At 39.2% G+C, this 18,484-nt stretch overlaps 1 long non-coding RNA gene across 4 annotated transcripts in view; it reads right to left on the reverse strand.

The window, feature by feature from the left end:
* The window catches only part of LOC148803624 (uncharacterized), a 70,846-nt gene that overhangs the window by 39,142 nt on the left and 13,220 nt on the right, over positions 1–18,484 (reverse strand). For 3 of the 4 annotated variants that reach the window (XR_016077607.1, XR_016077606.1, XR_016077605.1), the window contains exon 4: positions 13,191–13,255. The exons of the other annotated variant lie outside the window; for it this stretch is intronic. This is a non-coding gene — a long non-coding RNA (uncharacterized LOC148803624). The remainder of the gene's footprint in view (positions 1–13,190; positions 13,256–18,484) is intronic. 4 annotated transcript variants of the gene reach the window in all.

Raw genomic sequence — 18,484 nt, forward strand, 5'->3', positions numbered from 1 at the left:
ACACCTTACCTCTGGTTTTCCTAGAATAGATGAGGTGCAAATGCCGATGCAGCAAGAAAGGAAGAAGTCAATGGCCACCTTTTTCGGTGCTTTTGTTAGTTCTAATTTTGGTAAGGTAACTAACTATCGATTTATGTGGGGATGTTGGTTTCTGTTCATTCTGTTTTGCTCATTTTTAACGGATACCATTTTGTTTCCATTGTGCAGGATGCGTGGTTGATTGTTCTTTCGGAAGTTTCAAGGTAAGGCTCGACCAGCAAATGGCCACTCAACGTAGGTCCGTCAATGGGTTGGGTCTGACTCGGTTCTAGGAAGAAGCATTCCTAAACTGGTTGTTAATCGGCCCAAAAACATAGACCCTGAACCGTTTTTGGAAGAATAAAAACTAAGTTCAAATAACAACCAAACCGATTATGCTATAAACATTTAGTGTTCAATTTAACTATGAACTTAAAATTTAAAAGTTAACGATATATCCTTAATAAAAATTGGAGGAGAAAGATTAAACTTGAGATAAGCAAAGAAAACAAACACTCTTAACTAGTATTATACATAAAATTTGACATTTAAATGTATAATACGATAAAATGATAAGGAATATTAACAATATATCACATATAATTAATAAAGCGAACGATTTTGGATCCGAATCGGTTTGGGACTGCTGTGAGCGAGAACCAGCTTGATTCTTCGATCGGATAAACTTACCGTACTAGAACTGTTATTAATGGTTTGGTCTGCGAGGATCCGTTGGGAAGACCCGACCCGTTGATAGCCCTAGTTCAAGAATAAGGTACAAGTGAAGACACGTACGATATCAACATCGGTTTTTCCTTTTCTTCCCCACTCGGATCTACTTATCTTGGTAAGGAGATTTGCAACCCCTAGTCAATGTTCGAGGTTTGGCCATTGCAAGGAACCATTCTAACATGAGACGTTGATTTTGGACTGACACCACTTGATGAGTGCTTCAAAAGTAATGTCGATCATGCCACTACAAGCACATTACTTGGAACTCCCGTTGAAAGCTAAGGAATCAAGAGTGACTGCGATCATGTAATTCCTCACATACTTTTACATGCAAAAGTTCTCTTAGATTCAGGAATTTAATTTTGGTAATTGGTATTGTAAGGTATTTTCTTTTCTTGTTTTATAAAACTGTTCTCGGTTATCTCTAGGAATTAGCACTTCTACGAGATTATCTAGCAAATACGATTCAAGTGGACGAAGTGGAGCACCATTGGGCCCAATCAATGGGCCCAATCAATGCACCCAAAATAAGCCACTATTCCTTGCATCTCCCGTTTTGTTTTCTAGAATTGTTTTTCTCCTATTTCTTACTCGATATTCTTGGGCAGGTCAATGCTTTGGACAAACAGAGACTTGGCCGTGATATATATTTGGAATAGCCATTGTTAAGTGCTAGTTGAAGATTGTCTGCGATGCAAACTTGCTATAAGTTTTTGCACTGAACTTTGTTCTTTCTTCGGGTGTCCATCATATCCCCGAGACTTACAAGTGCAGCCACCAACGATGCTTGAATTGCTGGTTTGATACGCAACCTCTAAAGCTATTGCTATAAAGTAGTTGCTCTCACTACTGCTCTATATAAGCTCCTGGATTTACTAATTTGCTTGGGTAGTTTGCGTAGATGCAGATTCAACGACGTTTTGACCGTTCGTGGAATAGGGTTCCCGACTCTAGAACCATACCATTCTGAACGATTCTTGTTGAAACCGCAAGTAAAGGGCAGAACCTAAGCAGTACCTTATTGTTTAACTGTAGTACAATACCTTTTATATCATTTATGTGACAGAATAAGCGGGTAGAAAAATGAGATACAATTGCATTATGAACAATTTACCTTCGGTTTTCCTAAAATAAATGGGGTGCAAATGCCGATGCAGCCAGAAAGGAAGAAGTCGACGACCACATTTTTCAGTGCTTTTGTCAGTTCTGATTTTGGCAAGGTAACTAACTGTCGATTTATGCAGTGATGTTGGTTTTTGTTCATTCTATTATGCTCATTTTTAACGGATACCTGTTTTCATAGTGCAGGATGCGTGGTTGACTGTTCTTCGGAAGTTTCACGATGTGGCTCTACCAGCAAATGGCCACTCTACGTAGGTCCGTCAATGGGTTGGGTCCGACTCGGGTCTAGGAAGAAGCATTCCCAAACCGGTTGTTAATCGGCCCAAAAACATTGACCAAGAACCGTTATCGGAAGAATATAAGCTAATTTCAAATAACAACCAAACCAGTTATGCTAAAAACTATTTGTACTCTATTTAACTAAGAACTGAAAATTTAAAATAAAATAATGTAACTTTAATAAAAATTGAGGGAGAAAATTTAAACTAGAGATAAGCAAGGAAGACAAACATTTTTAACTAGTATTATACATAAAATTTGACATTTTAAGTGTACAATATGAAAGAATGATAAGAATTTAACAATATATCATAAATATTTAATAAAGTTAACGATTTTCGGTCTGAATCGGTTTGGGAGAGTTGAGAGCAAGAACCGGCCCGATTCTTTATTCAGATAAACTTACTAAACCAGAACCGTTATTAATGGTTCGGTGAGCGAGGATCAGTTGGGAAGACCCGACCCGTTGATAGCCCTAATTCAAGAATAAGTTACGGGTGAAGACCCGTACGACATCAACACCTGTATTTCCTTTCCTTCCCCACTCGGATCTACTTATCTTGGTAAGGAGATATGCAGCCCCTAGTCAATATTCAAAGTTTGGCTATTACAAGGAATGATTCTAACGTGGGATGTTGATTTTGGACCGGCACGGCTTAACGAGTGCTTCAAAAGCAATGTCGAGCGTGCCACAACAGACACGTTATTTGGAGCTCCCGTTGAAAGCTAAGGTATCAAGAGTGACTGCGACCAGGTAAGTCCTCGTATTCCTTTTACATGCAAAAGTTTTCTTAGATACAGAAGATTATTTTTGCTAATCTGTATTGTAGGGTATTTTCTTTTCTTGTTTTATAAAACTGTTCTCGGTTATCTCCAGGAATTGGCCCTTCTATGAGATTATGTGGTAGATACGATTCAAGTGTACTAAGTGGAGCGCCAATGGAACCAGTCAAAGCACGCAAAGTAAGCCACTATAACCTGCATCTCCCATTTTGTCTTCTAGAATCGTTTGCTTTTCTCCATTTTTACTCGATATTCTTGAGCAGGCAAGTTCTTTAGACATGAAGAGACTTGGCCGTGAAATAGATTCGGAATTGCCAATGTTATGTGCTAGTTGAAGATTGAATCAGCGATGCAAACTCGCTATAATTTTATGTACTCAACTTTGTTCTTTCTATAGGTGTCCATCATATCCTTGCGACTTACAAGTGCAGCCACCAACGATGCTTGAATTCCAGGTTTGGTACACATCCTCTCAAGCTATTGCAATAGAGAAGTTGCTCTCTCCACTCCTTTATATTAGCTCCTGCATTTTCTAATTTGCTTGGGTAGTGTGCGTAGATGCAGATTCCACGACGTCATTCCCGTCCGTGGAACGGGGCTCCCGACTCTTCCACCATACAATTCTGTCCGGTTCTTGTCGAAACCGTTGGTAAAAGGCAGAACCTAAGCAATACCAATTTGTATGGTTATAGTAAAGTACTTTTCATGGAATTTATGTGACTGAATAAGCAGATAGAAAAATGATATATAGTTGCACTATGAACACCTTACCTCTGGTTTTCCTAGAATAGATGAGGTGCAAATGCCGATGCAGCAAGAAAGGAAGAAGTCAATGGCCACCTTTTTCGATGCTTTTGTTAGTTCTAATTTTGGTAAGGTAACTAACTATCGATTTATGTGGTGATGTTGGTTTCTATTCATTCTGTTTTGCTCATTTTTAACGGATACCATTTTGTTTTCATTGTGCAGGATGCGTGGTTGACTGTTCTTTTGGAAATTTCAAGGTGCGGCTCGACCAGCAAATGGCCACTCAACGTAGGTCCGTCAATGGGTTGGGTCTGACCCGGTTCTAGGAAGAAGCATTACCAAATCGGTTATTAATCGGCCCAAAAACATAGACCCTGAACCGTTCTTGGAAGAATAAAAACTAAGTTCAAATAACAACCAAACCGATTATGCTAAAAACTATTAGTGTTCTATTTGACTATGAACTTAAAATTTAAAAGTTAACGATATATCCTTATTAAAAATTGAAGGAGAAAGATTAAACTAGAGATAAGCTAAGAAAACAAACACTCTATACTAGTATTATACATAAAATTTGACATTTAAATGTATAATATGATAAAATGATAAGGAATATTAACAATATATCACATATAATTAATAAAGCGAACGACTTTGGCTCCGAATAGTTTTGGGACTGCTGTGAGCGAGAACCGGCCTGATTCTTCGATCGGATAAACTTACCGAACCAGAACTGTTATTAACGGTTTGGTCTGCGAGGATCCGTTGGGAAGACCTGACCCGTTGATAGCCCTAGTTCAAGAATAAGGTACAAGTGAAGACACGTACGATATCAACATCGGTTTTTCCTTTTCTTCCCCACTCGGATCTACTAATCTTGGTAAGGAGATTTGGAACCCCTAGTCAATGTTCGAGGTTTGGCCATTGCAAGGAATCATTCTAACGTGAGACGTTGATTTTGGATTGACACCGCTTAATGAGTGCTTCAAAAGTAATGTCGATCATGCCACTACAAGCACATTACTTGGAGCTCCCGTTGAAAGCTAAGGAATCAAGAGTGACTGCGATCATGTAAGTCCTCACATTCCTTTTACATGCAAAAGCTTTCTTAGATTCAGGAATTTAATTTTGGTAATTGGTATTGTAAGGTATTTTCTTTTCTTGTTTTATAAAACTGTTCTCGGTTATCTCTAGGAATCAGCACATCTACGAGATTATCTGGCAAATACGATTCAAGTGTACGAAGTGGAGCACCAATGGGCCCAATCAAAGCACCCAAAATAAGCCACTATACCCTGCATCTCCCGTTTTGTTTTATAGAATTGTTTTTCTCCTATTTCTTACTCGATATTCTTGGGCAGGTCAATGCTCTGGACACACAGAGACTTGGCTGTGATATATATTTGGAATAGCCAATGTTAAGTGCTAGTTGAAGATTGTCTGCGATGCAAACTCGCTATAAGTTTTTGCACTCAACTTTGTTCTTTCTTCGGTTGTCCATCATATCCCCGAGACTTACAAGTGCAGCCACCAACGATGCTTGAATTGCAGGTTTGGTAGGCAACCTCTGAAGCTATTGCTATAAAGTAGTTGCTCTCTCTACTCCTCTATATAAGCTCCTGCATTTACTAATTTACTTGGGTAGTGTTATTAGATGTAGATTCAACGACGTTTTGACCGTTCGTGGAATGCGGTTCCCGACTCTAGAACCATACCATTCTGAACGGTTCTTGTTGAAACCGTAAGTAAAGGGCAGAACCTAAGCAGTACCTTATTGTTTAACTGTAGTATAGTACTTTACATGTCATTTATCTGACAGAATAAGCGGGAAGAAAAATGAGATACAATTGCATTATGAACACATTACCTCTGGTTTTCATTGAATAAATGGGGTGCAAATGCCGATACAACCAGAAAGGAAGAAGTCGACGACCACATTTTTCGGTGCTTTTGTCAGTTCTGATTTTGGCAAGGTAACTAATTGTCGATTTATGCGGTGATGTTGGTTTCTGTTCATTCTATTATGCTCATTTTTAATGGATACCATTTTGTTTTCATAGTGCAGGATGCGTGGTTGACTATTCTTTGGAAGTTTCACGGTGTGGCTCTACCAGCAATTGGACACTCTATGTAGGTCCGTCAATGGGTTGGGTCCGACTCGGGTCTAGGAAGAATCATTCCCAAACCGGTTGTTAATCGGCCCAAAAACATAGACCAAGAACCGTTATTGGAAGAATATAAGCTAATTTCAAATAACAACCAAACCGGTTATGCTAAAAACTATTTGTACTCTATTTAACTAAGAACTTAAAATTTAAAATAAAATAATGTAACCTTAATAAAAATTGAGGGAGAAATCTTAAACTAGAGATAAGCTAGGAAAACAAACACTTTTAACTAGTATTATACATAAAATTTGACATTTTAAGTGTACAATATGATAGAATGATAAGAATGTTAACAATATATCACAAATATTTAATAAAGTGAACGATTTTCGGTCCGAATCGGTTTGGGAGAGTTGAGAGCAAGAACCAGCCCGATTCTTTATTCAGATAAACTTACTGAACCAGAACCGTTATTAATGGTTTGGTGAGCGAGGATCTGTTGGGAAGACCCGACCCGTTGATAGCCCTAATTCAAGAATATGTTACGGGTGAAGACCCGTATGACATCAACACCGGTATTTCCTTTCCTTCCCCACTCGGATCTACTTATCTTGGTAAGGAGATATGCAGCCCCTAGTCAATATTCAAGGTTTGGCTATTACAAGGAATGATTTCTAACGTGGGATGTTGATTTTGGACTGGCACGGCTTAATGAGTGCTTCAAAAGCAATGTCGAGCGTGCCACAACAGACACGTTATTTGGAGCTCCCGTTGAAAGCTAAGGTATCAAGAGTGACTGCAACCAGGTAAGTCCTCGTATTCTTTTACAAGCAAAAGTTTTCTTAGATACAGAAGATTATTTTTGGTAATCGGTATTGTAGGGTATTTTCTTTTCTTGTTTTATAAAACTGTTCTCGGTTATCTCCAAGAATTGACCCTTCTATGAGATTATGCGGCAGATACGATTCAAGTGTACTAAGTGGAGCACCAATGGAACCAGTCAAAGCACGCAAAGTAAGCCACTGTAAGCTGCATCTCCCGTTTTGTCTTCTAGAATCGTTTGCTTTTCTCCGTTTTTACTCGATATTCTTGAGCAGGCCAATTCTTTAGACATAAAGAGACTTGGCCGTGAAATAGATTCGGAATTGCCAATGTTATGTGCTAGTTGAAGATTGTCAGCGATGCAAACTCGCTATAATTTTATGTACTCAACTTTGTTCTTTCTATAGGTGTCCATCATATCCTCGCGACTTACAAGTGCAGCCACCAACGATGCTTGAATTGCTGGTTTGGTACACATCCTCTCAAGCTATTGCAATAGAGAATTTGCTCTCTCCACTCCTTCATATAAGCTTCTGCATTTTCTAATTTGCTTGGGTAGTGTGCATAGATGCTGATTCCACGACGTCATGCCCGTCCATGGAACGGGGCTCCCGACTCTTCCACCATACAATTCTGACCGGTTCTTGTCGAAACCGTTGGTAAAAGGCAGAACCTAAGATGTACCTTTTTGTATGGTTATAGTACAGTACTTTTCATGGAATTTATGTGATTGAATAAGCAGATAGAAAAATGATATACAGTTGCACTATGAACACCTTACCTCTGGTTTTCCTACAATAGATGAGGTGCAAATGCCGATGCAGCAAGAAAGGAAGAAGTCAATGGCCACCTTTTCGGTGCTTTTGTTAGTTCTAATTTTGGTTAGGTAACTAACTATCGATTTATGTGGTGATGTTGGTTTCTGTTCATTCTGTTTTGCTCATTTTTAACGGATACCATTTTGTTTTCATTGTGCAGGATGCGTGGTTGACTGTTCTTTCGGAAGTTTAAAGGTGTGGCTTGACCAGCAAATGGCGACTCAACGTAGGTCCGTCAATGGGTTGGGTCTGACCCGGTTCTAGGAAGAAGCATTCCCAAACCGGTTATTAATCGGCCCAAAAACATAGACCCTGAACCGTTCTTGGAAGAATAAAAACTAAGTTCAAATAACAACCAAACCGATTATGCTAAAAACTATTAGTGTTCTATTTGACTATGAACTTAAAATTTAAAAGTTAACGATATATCCTTAATAAAAATTGAAGGAGAAAGATTAAACTAGAGATAAGCTATGAAAACAAACACTCTATATTAGTATTATACATAAAATTTGACATTTAAATGTATAATATGATAAAATGATAAGGAACATTAACAATATATCACATATAATTAATAAAGCGAACGACTTTGGCTCCGAATCGGTTTGGGACTGCTGTGAGCGAGAACCGACCTGATTCTTCGATCGGATAAACTTACCAGACTAGAACTGTTATTAATGGTTTGGTCTACGAGGATCCGTTGGGAAGACCCGATCCGTTGATAGCCCTAGTTCAAGAATAAGGTACAAGTGAAGACACGTACGATATCAACATTGGTTTTTCCTTTTCTTCCCCACTCGGATCTACTTATCTTGGTAAGGTGATTTGGAACCCCTAGTCAATGTTCGAGGTTTGGCCATTGCAAGGAATCATTCTAACGTGAGACGTTGATTTTGGACTGACACCGCTTAATGAGTGCTTCAAAAGTAATGTCGATCATGCCACTACAAGCACATTACTTGGAGCTCCCGTTGAAAGCTAAGGAATCAAGAGTGACTGCGATCATGTAAATCCACACATTCCTTTTACATGCAAAAACTGTTCTCGGTTATCTCTAGGAATCAGCACTTCTACGAGATTATCTAGCAAATACGATTCAAGTGTACGAAGTGGAGCACCAATGTGCCCAATCAATGCACCCAAAATAAGCCACGATACACTGCATCTCCCATTTTGTTTTCTAGAATTGTTTTTCTCCTATTTCTTACTCGATATTCTTGGGCAGGTCAATGCTTTGGACACACAGAGACTTGGCCGTGATATATATTTGGAATAGCCAATGTTAAGTGCTAGTTGAAGATTGTCTGCGATGCAAACTCGCTATAAGTTTTTGCACTCAACTTTGTTCTTTCTTCGGGTGTCCATCATATCCCCGAGACTTACAAGTGCAGCCACCAACGATGCTTGAATTGCAGGTTTGGTACGCAACCTCTAAAGCTATTGCTATACAGTAGTTGCTCTCTCTACTCCTCTATATAAGCTCTTGCATTTACTAATTTGCTTGGGTAGTGTTATTAGATGTAGATTCAACGACGTTTTGACCGTTCGTGGAATGCGGTTCCCGACTCTAGAACCATACCGTACCATTCTGAACGGTTCTTGTTGAAACCGTAAGTAAAGGGCAGAATCTTAGCAGTACCTTATTGTTTAACTGTAGTATAGTACTTTACATGTCATTTATCTGACAGAATAAGCGGGAAGAAAAATGAGATACAATTGCATTATGAACACATTACCTCTGGTTTTCATAGAATAAATGGGGTGCAAATGCCGATGCAGCCAGAAAGGAAGAAGTCGACGACCACATTTTTCGGTGCTTTTGTCAGTTCTGATTTTGGCAAGGTAACTAATTGTCGATTTATGCGGTGATGTTGGTTTCTGTTCATTCTATTATGCTCATTTTTAACGGATACCATTTTGTTTTCATAGTGCAGGATGCGTGATTGACTATTCTTCGGAAGTTTCACGGTGTGGCTCTACCAGCAATTGGACACTCTATGTAGGTCCGTCAATGGGTTGGGTCCGACTCGGGTCTAGGAAGAGTCATTCCCAAACCGGTTGTTAATCGGCCCAAAAACATAGACCAAGAACCGTTATCGGAAGAATATAAGCTAATTTCAAATAACAACCAAACCGGTTATGCTAAAAACTATTTGTACTCTATTTAACTAAGAACTTAAAGTTTAAAATAAAATAATGTAACCTTAATAAAAATTGAGGGAGAAATATTAAACTAGAGATAAGCTAGGAAAACAAACACTTTTAACTAGTATTATACATAAAATTTGACATTTTAAGTGTACAATATGATAGAATGATAAGAATGTTAACAATATATCACAAATATTTAATAAAGTGAACGATTTTCGGTCCGAATCGGTTTGGGAGAGTTGAGATCAAGAACCAGCCCAATTCTTTATTCAGATAAACTTACTGAACCAGAACCGTTATTAATGGTTTGGTGAGCGAGGATCTGTTGGGAAGACCCGACCCGTTGATAGCCCTAATTCAAGAATATGTTACGGGTGAAGACCCGTACGACATCAACACCGGTATTTCCTTTCCTTCCCCACTCGGATCTACTTATCTTGGTAAGGAGATATGCAGCCCCTAGTCAATATTCAAGGTTTGGCTATTACAAGGAATGATTTCTAACGTGGGATGTTGATTTTGGACTGGCACGGCTTAATGAGTGCTTCAAAAGCAATGTCGAGCGTGCCACAACAGACACGTTATTTGGAGCTCCCGTTGAAAGCTAAGGTATCAAGAGTGACTGCAACCAGGTAAGTCCTCGTATTCTTTTACATGCAAAAGTTTTCTTAGATACAGAAAATTATTTTTGGTAATCGGTATTGTAGGGTATTTTCTTTTCTTGTTTTATAAAACTGTTCTCGGTTATCTCCAGGAATTGACCCTTCTATGAGATTATGCGGCAGATACGATTCAAGTGTACTAAGTGGAGCACCAATGGAACCAGTCAAAGCACGAAAAGTAAGCCACTATAACCTGCATCTCCCGTTTTGTCTTCTAGAATCGTTTGCTTTTCTCCGTTTTTACTCGATATTCTTGAGCAGGCCAATTCTTTAGACATAAAGAGACTTGGCCGTGAAATAGATTCGGAATTGCCAATGTTATGTGCTAGTTGAAGATTGTCAGCGATGCAAACTCGCTATAATTTTATGTATTCAACTTTGTTCTTTCTATAGGTGTCCATCATATCCTCGCGACTTACAAGTGCAGCCACCAATGATGCTTGAATTGCAGGTTTGGTACACATCCTCTCAAGCTATTGCAATAGAGAATTCGCTCTCTCCACTCCTTTAAATAAGCTTCTGCATTTTCTAATTTGCTTGGGTGGTGTGCATAGATGCAGATTCCACAACGTCATGCCCGTCCGTGGAACGGGGCTCCCGACTCTTCCACCATACAATTCTGACCGGTTCTTGTCGAAACCGTAAGTAAAGGGCAGAACCTAAGCAGTACCTTATTGTTTAATTGTAGTACAGTACTTTATGTGACAGAATAAGCGGGTAGAAAAATGAGATACAATTGCATTATGAACAGTTTACCTCTGGTTTTCCTAGAATAAATGGGGTGCAAATGCCGATGCAGCCAGAAAGGAAGAAGTCGACGACCACATTTTTCGGTGCTTTTGTCAGTTCTGATTTTGGCAAGGTAACTAATTGTCGATTTATGCGGTGATGTTGGTTTCTGTTCATTCTATTATGCTCATTTTTAACGGATACCATTTTGTTTTCATAGTGTAGGATGCGTGCTTGACTGTTCCTTCGGAAGTTTCACGGTGTGGCTCTACCAGCAAATGGCCACTCTACGTAGTTCCGTCAATGGGTTGGGTCCGACTCGGGTCTAGGAAGAAGCATTCCCAAACTGGTTGTTAATCGGCCCAAAAACATAGACCAAGAACCGTTATCGGAAGAATATAAGCTAATTTCAAATAACAACCAAACCGGTTATGCTAAAAACTATTTGTACTCTATTTAACTAAGAACTTAAAATTTAAAATAAAATAATGTAACCTTAATAAAAATTGAGGGAGAAAATTTAAACTAGAGATAAGCTAGGAAAACGAGCATTTTTAACTAGTATTATACATAAAATTTGTCATTTTAAGTGTACAATATGACAGAATGATAAGAATGTTAACAATATATCACAAATATTTAATAAAGTTAACGATTTTCGGTCCGAATCGGTTTGGGAGAGTTGAGAGCAAGAACCGGCCCGATTCCTTATTCAGATAAACTTACTAAACCAGAACCATTATTAATGGTTCGTTGAGCGAGGATTTGTTGGGAAGACCGGACCCGTTGATTGAACAACAGGCCAAGCAACCAGACAATAGAATTATCCTCAACCTCAAAGCTTTTGGTGTTTGAAGGAGGACACCATGTCGAAACTATGAAAGCACCAACCTCTCAAATTTAATGCCAAGATCTCTGCTTCAACTTCACCCAGATCAAGCAAGGCCTTGCATGTTTCATAATGTGTAATAACAATCAGATTTGTCATTTTTAATTCTCTTGCTATCGCCTGTGCAATCCTTTTCCAGTCTTTTGGTGGGTTTGATGTTTCCACCACATATTTCTTCCCCCACTCCTTTCCTCCTTTGGCTATCAGTTTACAGCTTCTTCCCTTTTCCACAATTACCAAATTCTTTAGTTTCTTCCTTTCCATTTCGTCTAGCCACTTCTCTTTGCCATTCTAAAGCTTATGTTTGTTTTGTTTTCAGCCAGAGTACAAAGTCACTCAATAGCTCAGCCACTTCCTTCCAGCCTTGACCTCTTTTACCTTCTGGGAAGAAAACTGCTTCTTTTTTCCTCCTAAAAACTCCTGTAGTGTAATGTAGAGACCTTTGGCATTCTTCTTGCATTCCAGCTCATATCTCTTTCTTCCATCTAAGTCGAAATCCATATAGTTCAACTGCTTACCTTTAGAGATTGCTCCCATTACAAACTTCAGAAGCCACTAAATCACTTCGGCACCTTCCAGCAGCACCATGGATTTCTTTGCCTCCCTGGTCATCAAATTCTGCAACCCTTTGATCCTTATCTCTTCAAAGATGAAATCTTTCACTTCAATCTTCAAAGCTTTCCTCCATCTTGCAGCTTCCACAAACCTTTCCTCCACTCTCCACAACTTCTTTTAGATGTTGCAGCTTTATGCTTAGATTATTCTAAAGTTTGTAATGCATTGATAAGAGATTGGCCCAACCCTTTCCTAGGAGGATCAACGACAGCAGCATCTGTTCCCTCAAGCCAAGATAGAGGTTCCTGATTCATGTAAGACCATCCTGATTTCTAATCCGATGGATAAGATTTGATTCAAATTCAATCTATTTATAGCCCTATCAACAATATTTACTGTCCTATATTTATAGCTCTATCAACAATATTAACTGTCCTATAAATGTAACATAGTAACCAAATCATTAATTTTTTCAAAAAGAAGTACATAGAAACATATGAGATGATGACCAATCAATACCAAAACTGGTGGTTTGCTGAGAAAGATCTATGTGACCCACTGCTACTTGTGCAGATAAATCTATGTAAATGCACATTTCATTAAATAATGTCTTTCTTTTCTAATATTAAACACTTGCAAACAAGATAGAATCAATATTATGCTACTACCTTGCCTTAAAGTATGCAGCAATACAACATTTAAAGGATGTTGTATCATTATCAAAAATTATTTTATAGTCGTTCATGATGAATGTTATTACATTGGCACTCACCTAGTGATATATGAGTCATTTGTTGTATTAATAACTACTTCATCTGTTCTGATGAAGGATGGCACCTGGAGTATGTCAAATTTGCTCAGTAAGAAAACTTGTATGTATTAATAACCATAAAGCCATTTTGCATTTGAAAGATGATAAAATGTTACAACATTGTAGTGGAAAGCAGATAGCAGATTACTATAAAGAAGATGACAAAGACACATGAGTTACAATGACTAAACATAAAAGTAAAATAAAAAGCATGTAGAAAAATGGAAGGAAAATTATAAAATGGTAAGTTTCCTTTTACCTCTTTCTACTATGCTAATAAGATCATGCATGGGTTAAATGAATAAATTACAAGACACAAGTTCTGAGTGTTCACTATAAATGAAACTACAGCTAAGTGACAGAGACTGAGGAAGAGCAGGTGAAGAGCAAGAATGGAAGCAATGAGTATCAAATTTGAAAAGAAAGAATTAGCCCCCATGTGCCATTTGAGCATTTATGTATTACTAGTAAATTTGCAGATGCTTTGCACGTGACAATTTTAGATGATGAAAATAGTAATATACATCCAAATTATTTTAAATTTTGTATATATTTCTATGTGTACAAAATAATTCTATATTATAGATGTCCCAAATGTGCATGTTTTCTACAAATATTTTGTATTTTTTGTGTTCTTATCTTTCTTTAATTTTTATTATTTAATTATGACATCATGGAATGACCCATTTGACCTAGATGGCTGACCTTACCCACCCCCTAGACAAAAGGACAATTTCATTTTTTGGTTCAACTTTGAAAAAAAAATGTGATTTATATTGTTAAAAGTATTGGAACATAACTAATTGGTGAGAAAATATCTTAAATATATCATTTAATGAGAGAGAATGGACGTTAGTACCTCAAATATATGACTTAATGAGAGGGATTTGAATGAGGTGAAAAATAATAGTTCAAATTACATTTTTTTACCCTCGCAATTAAAAAGGGACTAAATTCAAATTACATTTTTTAATTTTTTTTCCATGTGTATAAAAATAATTCTTATTTATGACACATGCTTTTGTTTATATGATAAATATACAATATTAGGTATGCACCGAAATGATTTTTTTTCTTTTGCAAAATTTATGTATTTTTTTCATTTTTTTTATTTTTTTATCATGTTTTTAATTTTTATTATTTAATTATGACATCAAATATTAACACATTAGACCTAAAAGTTGAACTGCTGACGGCTGACCTGAACCAAATAGGAAATCAGTATCATTTTTTTCGTTGGTTTTAAAATTTGTATTTCATTCGGATCATCAATGAAAACATTTTTTGTTTATGACACTTTTTTCTTTAATATGATCAATATAAAATATTAGAGAAATGGCCCATTTTTTCTACATCTTTTATTTAACTATGACATCATGGATTCACCCAATTGGCCTAGATGGTTGAATTGGCTTACCCACCACTCAAATGGAAGAATGGTTCCATTTTTTTTTTTGTTAATTTGAAAAAAAGGTAAATTACTGAAACCTCCCTTGAAGTTTCTAACCGTTGCTGAAATCTCCCCTGAAGTTTGGTGATTGCAATCACCACCCTTGAATTTTCTAATACAGTTGCAAGTAGACCCCCCCCCCTTTCAACTAATTTTATGCATCTTTATTCTTCTTAATATAAAAGATTTTTATTAAAAATAAAGAAAAAATGAGATCCCCCCTTACTCTTCATCCTCCTCCTAACCCCCCTCCTCTTAAGGAGGCTTACGCCTCCTTGTGTTCGGGAGGCTTACGCCTCTTGCGTTCTGTACTACTCCTCACGCTTTAGGTAGTGGAATGTCTCACGTCACGCCTCCGCGTTTTAAAACATTGGTAGATTGTTATATACATGAACATATATGATCTACACATATAATGTTCCATCATCTTCAGTGAAGCCTTGTACCAAATACATGGGGTTGGCTACATAGATCCTATTTTGCCATTCTGATATTCAGATGACACCAATGTTTTAGCAACCCAATCGGGAGGCTTGAAGCAAATATGAACTAGGACAGATTCCTCTGGTTATATAGTTATTGAACCAAACTAGTTTCTTAACCAGATGGAATCTATAAACCTGGCATTATGACTATGAAAACTAGTACAAACTTCTTGTTCGATGGCAGGCCAACTTATATACTATGTTTCCCAGATATGGCAAGGAAACGGCTGGACAGAGTGTCAGAAACTGAATTTACACTAAAAACTAGAGCACCAGACATGGCACAGCACCCATATACAGTATTTAGGTATCATAGTTTACATATCTGTGTGTGTGTTGCCTTTTTCTAATGTCCGACCTCAAGCAAATCAAATGCAGATTAACGGGAACCACCCTCATTCCTGGTTCACTGATTGGTTCCGTTTTTTACACATTGAATGAAAATGACCATAGAACTTCGTAGAATTAATGTTCTTTCTAAGATTCCCACCTTACCATATAACAAATTTCAACTGTAACATACCATCACACTTCCACAGCAGCATCTCGGTGGCTTAACACTAGGCAGCTCTCACTCTAGCAACAAGTAGCCCCCTCCATGAGGGCTCTCATAGGTTGCTGCCTACCTCAAGGTTCCTTCGAGGGGAACCAACCACCTGAAGAAGAGAGAGGGAGAGAGGGAGAGAGAGAGAGTGAGTAAGTGAGCAAAGAAAGGATTCTTATTATTCTCATTTCTTGGTAGAGGGTTCAGCTTATATAACTGTAGCTGACCGTTACACGGCAATTCTAACAAACTCGGTTGTGATTCCCTCGATCGTGGTCTGGAGCTGCTGAGGTGCAGGGCAGAGGTTATTCTTCTTTCGAGTATACACCATCGTAACCAGGGGTCGTGGGCCATAGCATAACGGGCTGGACTTGGGTCGGCCCTTGGGTTCTCATCATCTCCTCCCTCCTTCAGATCGACCTTGGCCTCGAGGTTGAGATTGGGGAACTGAGTTTTCAACTCCCAATAAGGTTTCCAAGTGGCATTGATGGCAGGTAGCCCATCCCATTCTACCAGGGCCTCCTAGATGACCCGCTTCCCTTTCTTAACCCATCTAAAATCTGTGATGTGCTTGGGCTCAATAACTAGACCTCCGTCGTCAGTGAATGTGGGCAATGTTGGGCTGACGATGGACTGTGGGCTGGGTGCATTTCTTGAGCAAGGATACATGGAAGACTAGGTGAAGGTGGGAGGTGGGGGGAAGCTCCAAATTTATAAGCAACTTGGCTAAGTTTCCAAAATCCTGTAGGGTTGAAGCTTTAGGTAAACATATTCCCCAACCCCATACTCCATCTCCCGGTGCTTCTTGTCATAGTAGCGCTTCATTCTCTGTTGGTTGGTTCAAGTTAAACTAAAGATCCTATAGGACTTCAATTTTGTTGATCAATTGTGTCTCAACGGCAGCCACGCTGGTGGATCCCAATTCATATGGCAGAATGGCGAGGGGATTCCTCCCATACACGACCTTGAAGGCAGTCATGGCTGCTGCTCCTTGGTATGTGGAGTTGTACCAATATACGGCCCAACATAACCACTGGACCCATTGTCATAGCCTGTCCCCTGTAAAGCATCTCAAATATATCTCTAAGCACCTGTTCACCACCTCAGTTTGGCCGTCGGATTGTGGGTGGTAGCTGGTGGACCGGTGTAACTTAGTCCCCTGAAGCCGGAAATGTTCCCTCCAAAACTGGCTAAGGAAGGCCGGATTGCAATCCGAAACAATCGACTTGGGAGTTCCGTGTAACTTGGCCATGTCCATGATAAAAACTTCAACAACCATTGCAGCAGTATAGGGGTGCAGAAGTGATGAGAAGTGCACATATTTGCCAAGGCAATCGACGGCCACCATTATAACTGACTGCCTGTTGGACTTGGGCAACCCAGTAATGAAGTCCATAGAGATCTCCTCCCACACCTATGAGGGTATTTTGAGAGGCTGCATCAATCCAGAAGGTACCTGAGAGTCATACTTCTGCTGTTGGCAAGCGGGACAGGCAGCCACATATTGTTAGACCTTGTTTTTCATACCAGCCCAATAGCAGTGTGAGGCCAGCCGTTTATAAGTCCTCAGAACTCCAGAGCGCCCCCACGCGCGGTGAGTCATGAAATAGTTGTAAGAGAGCAGTAATGTGTTGGAAGGAGGGAGGTAACACATACCGCCCTTTATAGAGCAGATATGGGCCCATCATGGTGTATCCTGGTATTACAGTTGGATCCTGCTAATAATGGGCTTGTATCTGGGCCAACTCTGGTGCATCGCGAGCTTCCAACCTGATTGCTTCAAATAATGGGTGAATGGGTTGAGAGCCCGCCAACTTATGTAACTCGACTACACTAGAGAGGGCATCTGCTGCCTTATTGATGGGCCCATGTTTGTATTCAATAGAGTAGTCATACCCAAGAAGCTTAGAGATCCATTTTTGCTGGTCTTCTGTGTGGGCCCATTGCTCCAACAAGAACTTGAGTCTCCTCTGGTCTGCTTGAATAATGAAGTGCCAGCCCAATAGATAGGCCCGCCATTTCTGGACGGATAAGGCAACAAAAATGAATTCCTTTACATAAGCAGAAAAATTTTGGGCCTGGGCTGACAAGGCCTTACTATAATAAGGAAGGGGCTTCCCCTTTTGCGACAGAACTGTCTCTAAGCTGGTCCCCGAGGCGTTGCACTCTAGCACAGAAGTCTCATTGAAGTCCGGTAGGGCCAAAACTGGAGGTGTGCATACAGCCCTCTTCAGGTTTTCAAAGGCATGATGAGCTTCGGGTCCCCAGATAAAGGAGTCCCACTTCAACAACTGAGTTAATGGGACTGCCATCAGCCCGTATCCAGGAATAAAACGTCTGTAATAGCCCGTGGGACCGAGAAAACCTTTGAGAGCCTTCATTGTAGTGGGAGTGAGCCAGGCCTGAATACAAGTAATCTTCTCCCAGTCGGCCATAACCTGCCCTGTTGTGACTATGTGGCCTAAATAATGGACCCTAATCTGGTCAAACCTGTATTTAAACAATTTGGCATAGAACCCATTCTCTTGCAACACCTCCAAGGTTCTTTCAAGATGTTGTAAGTGTGTGGACCAATCATGGCTGTATACCAAGATGTCATCGAAGAACACCAATATGAAACACCTTAGAAAAGGCCTAAATATGTCATTCATAATGGACTGAAAAGTGGAGGGCGCATTGGTTAGCCCAAATGGCATAACCTGGAATTCATAATGACCATCATGGGTACGGAAGGCCGTCTTGGGTACGTCTTCCGGGTGGACCCTTATCTGATGGT

This window comes from Nelumbo nucifera, chromosome 1 (genome assembly GCF_055504915.1).
Source record: "Nelumbo nucifera cultivar China Antique chromosome 1, China Antique-T2T, whole genome shotgun sequence".
NCBI lineage: Eukaryota > Viridiplantae > Streptophyta > Magnoliopsida > Proteales > Nelumbonaceae > Nelumbo > Nelumbo nucifera.